General features: G+C 46.2%; 1 pseudogene; it reads right to left on the minus strand.

The window, feature by feature from the left end:
* Positions 1-2,900: 2,900 nt before the first annotated feature.
* LOC124973752 (atypical chemokine receptor 3-like) lies at positions 2,901-3,981 on the minus strand (annotated as a pseudogene).
* Between the last annotated feature and the right edge of the window lie 712 nt (positions 3,982-4,693).

The raw sequence follows: 4,693 nt of genomic DNA on the forward strand, positions 1-4,693 counted from the left end.
CTGTGTGTGGTACTCAGGGATAAACCCAGTAGCCAGGCACCATTCCACTGAGCTGTATCTCAGATCTTTATTTTCTATTTTGAGACAGGAGGTCACTAAGTTGCAGAGGTTGGCCCTAGATCCTGTTATCCTTCCACCTCAGCCTCCCATGTGGCCTGGATACAGATGTGCACCACTGCGCACTGTTGGGGTCCCTCCGACTGGTCAGTTCTTCATGTTCAGCATCTGGTGATCATCCACATGTCCAGACAAGGCAATGAGTTCTTCTGCTCAGCACTTGCACTCAGAAGGGGGTAGCTCAAGGCACACTGCCTCCACTTTACAAAATGGGGTAACTCAGGGCTGGGCATGCTATTGTGCACAGCCTGAAGGGGCTTGGCTGGCAGAGTCTCCTCTCCACACCCTCTCGTCACCCTCTGCACCTCAGCCTGGGAGTAAGAAACTGAGTGGTCACCCTGGGCTAGAGTTGTAAAATAGGTGTCCATGATCCCTTGTGGCAGGGGACAGCAGGAGCCACCAAAGTAGGGTGACACAGGTGACCTCTGTGAGTGGACAAGGACTCCCACCTATCCCCAGCACTATGCATCTGCCTACTGCATACCAGAACTCCTAGGCAAGGAGGGGTTGGCCCTGAGTGGGAGAGGCCTCAATACTGAGCTTAATAAGTTCAGCATGTTTGTTCCATCTCTGGCACAGCTAAGCATGTGCCTCCTCCCCTCCTCACCTTCACTCACTGCTTGGGGAGTTTTCTGTTTGCACTCGAACTCTAGAAGCTTCAGAGCAAACACAGATCCATTTTCAAGGTCAGAACATGTACTGGGTCGTGATTTCCCCAACTTCACCGTTCCCTTCCCTTATTTTTCCTTCGTCTTGTTTTTTAGCATAGTGTTCTATTATCCCAGCGCTCGTGTGGTGGTGTCCTACTATTATGGTGTTTGGACCAAGGTAGGAGTGCACACAATCTGCGGGCTTCGGTGTATCAGGCAAACTGGAGTCAGCAAGCCACTGCCCTGGCCTCAGAACTCAGTCTGTGCAGCCTGGGGAGAAAATAGGTTTCCTCCTGCAGGTGGCACAATCTGCAGCCTCAGGGACCCCTGGGCTGAGTGTGGGTGAGTTCATGTGCACAGGCACTAACCCTGGCTCTCAAGATGACTCTCCTTGGTGCTGGCCCACAGATGGCTTCACCCACATTGGGGTGGGAAGAGCCCTTCTCTGAGTTCCCACCCAGAAGCCAGGTCTGCAGAAGTCTGTAGTTCCTGTGACTCCATATGGAGATCAGTCATTCTGAGAGTGTTCTTCTGAACAACTGTCACAATGCAGGTTTCTGTGGCCATGCACAAGCCAGAAATCTACTCATTGCATGGCCTCAAGGGCAGTCAACAGTCTTCCCTTAGCCAGTTTCTCTTTCTGAAGTTTCAGTTACTCAGCCCAAAAGTACAAAATGGAAAATTCTAGAAATACATAATTCCTGTTTTAAATGACTTTTGTTACAGAATGTTGTTATAATTATTCTATTTTATTCTCAGTAATTGTTGTTGATCTCTGTGCCTAATTTACAAATTAAACCTTACCATAGTTGTATATGTCTAGGAGAAAACATAGTAAACATACATTGTATACTTACAGGGTTGGGTGCCTCCAGGTCTCAGGGTCTTGGGATGTACCTGGGGTAGGGAACCACTGTAATTATCTAGTCTATAGTAGACAGAAAATCTGCACAGGAAGTGTTGGTCAGAGGTATCCTAAGAATGGGAGAACAGCACTTGTGAATCCAACCTTCATCAGAGACAGTGTGAGGGGCTGTGATGGGTGGCCCTGGGAGCCCAGGAGTCCTGGCAGACCCAGGTCACACATTTCCTGCACTGCTTCTGCCTCCACAGACACCTTGCTACACACTGCCCACCACCTCCCTCCCCAACACACCACCACCTAAAAATCTTCTAAGAAACACCCAGTGTGCTTGAATGTTTTGCCTTTATGTCACTCATCTACACTAACCACCTGGGTTTTGCTTTATGGTGGTTCTCTCTTCAAATATGTTTATTCAGCTGGAATGTGTATGCCATGTACATCCATGTATCCACATATAGTCATCATGAATACAGTTTCAATGCCAAGCATGCTTTCACAAATGAGGTGTGAATGCACTTTTAGGATACAAAGTTCTTTATTAAAAAATAACTTACAAATTAAGAGGACTGTTCATTTTGTGCACAGGTTTTCAGACTGGTATAGTCTTTTGTTTAAAATGTAATTCTGTGATACTATTAGTGTCACAGACTGCATTACACAGCACATTTTTTTTTCTATATCCTGCACTGGTACAACACACCACACAGATATAAAACTATTGTAAATAAAACATTTTGGCCACAACTGGAATATATATGTAATTTTTATTTATATAATTTTAATCAGTTAACAATTAATTAATGTTATCCTTAGTCAAAACTGAATTCAAACTAACCTTAAAAGTACTACCACCTGAGAATGCTAGCATTATACCTTGGGTAGGATATTTAAAATATATTTAACTTTCAAATACATTTATAAGGTTTGCCAGTAGTAAGAAAATAAAGTCTTGAAACTTGAATACAATTACCATACAAACATTTCAGGAAGCATAGAACCTTCTATTGTACAGGCAAGCCTGTCCTGAAGTTGTCTTTGAGACACAGTGCTGGCTGCACAACACAACTCTGCCTTTGCAAAAGTGTCAGAATACACAGCTGGGCAACACCTGCAGTGACATAGAAGGAGAGAAGGATGCACAATATCACAAATTCTCTTCTTCGTGTCACTTGGGCATTCAGACCCAAAGCTCCTTTGCTCTCCTCTGGAAACCATGTGGCCCCAGGCTGTGTTCTCAAACTCCCTCTCCCTGGCCACTGCCGAGCGAGTCATTTGGTGTTCTGCTCCAGCACCAAGCACTCTGTCTCTGACACTCTGGAGGTGTTAATGACCTTGCTGAGGCCTGTTTTGGCAGAGTAATTGAAGGTAAAGCCCTTCATCAGCATGTACTAATTGCTGTGGTTGATGAAGCTGTAGAGCATGGGATTGATGCAGCAGTGCTCAAGTGAAAGTCACTGCATGGCATGCAGTGCTGTCAAGAGTGCATTCTCCAACTGGCAGGTGAAGGGGAGGTAGTGAAGAATGGAGATGTCCAGCTGCACCACCACATGGTAGGGAAGCCAGCAAACCAGGAAGACCACCATGTAGGAAAAGATGATCTTTGGCTACTGTACTTCCCTTGGTTGCCCAACACCAAGATGGCTCTGGTGAGCATTAGGTAGAAGAAATCTATGTTGGAGAAGGGGATGGCAAAACCCAAGACAACAGAGACCAGCTCCATGCAGATCACACACTCCTTGATATTGTGCTCGGGGTAGAAAGACCGGCAGTAGGTCTCATTGTTGGAAGAAGATGTGACTTTAGGTAATAGGTGTCAGGCACAGACACACAGAAGGCCAGCAGCCACACCTGGACACATAGGAGGTGACACACCATCTTCTTCCTGCAGCTGGAGGTGCTGGTGAATTAGGTGATGGAGAGGTAGCAGTCCACACTTATGCAGGTGAGGAAGAAGATGCTGCCAAAGAGGTTGATGGAGAGGATGAGGTCTGTGACCTTGCAGGTGAGCTTACCCATGGGTCATTGGTTGTGCTGCAGCAGATTGACCACACAGACCTGGATGGTGAGGACCACCCACAGGTCCATGATTGCAAGTTTCAAGATGTAGCAGTGGGTGTCGTAGCCCATGGTCTTGGCCTGAATGTTCACCCCGACCCCCACAGTGTTGGTGATCATGCTGATCATGAAGATGAAGATGTAGATAAAGGAAATTGTGTAGAGCAGGATCCTCTTGTGGGTCATGAAGGGGCACTGCACCGTGTACATCAGGATGCTAACACTGCTGTTACATGACCAGCTGAAGTCAGGGAAGTTACCTGGCTCCATGTAGTCAATGAGATTCAGATCCATGGTGGGCAGGAGCAAGAATGACCTACAGTGAGCCAGAGAGATGTCAGGAGCACTCAGTAAGAAAACTCAACTTCCAGTCAGAACACTTTTCCAGGGTCCTGATAAGACCCAGCTGTATTGCCTAAGTTTCTGAGGTGTCCTCACAAAGAAAGTAGAAAAGAAAGCAACCCCATGAGAACAGTGTCACACAAAATAAACACCCAGAGACTCATCCACACAGTGCCCAAAGACAGAAATTGCATTTTTTTTCTATCTTTTCATGACTGTGTTCTCAAGACACCCTTAGCCTGTCTATGCCCAGGATATGAAATCAACATGGCACATGGTCAAAGAATCATCAGGTTGCTGAGCCTGGCCACAGCAGTGTTGATAGCCTGCTCCTTCTCAGCAGGGGACAGGAATTATTTTATCTAGGTCCCCCAAGAATGGCAGTGTTTGTCTGCCCCTGGCATGTTGAATTACAAGCATCCTGCTCTGGTGTCTGGATGAAAGCATTTCAAATCCTCAACCCAATTTTTATTTAATACATGACTTAGTGCTTATTACCTTTCTCCAAAATTCATTTGCAAACCTACATCTTTGACCCATTATATCAGTCATGAGTCCACTTGGAGCTAGGTCAGCATGTGTGCAATATCCTGCAACCCAAACACACCCCAATACCATAGACTCGGGTGACTGAGAAATATCAGCTGAGGGCACCATCCAGTCA

The sequence above is a fragment of the Sciurus carolinensis genome, unplaced genomic scaffold, assembly GCF_902686445.1.
Source record: "Sciurus carolinensis unplaced genomic scaffold, mSciCar1.2, whole genome shotgun sequence".
In the NCBI taxonomy this organism is placed as follows: domain Eukaryota; kingdom Metazoa; phylum Chordata; class Mammalia; order Rodentia; family Sciuridae; genus Sciurus; species Sciurus carolinensis.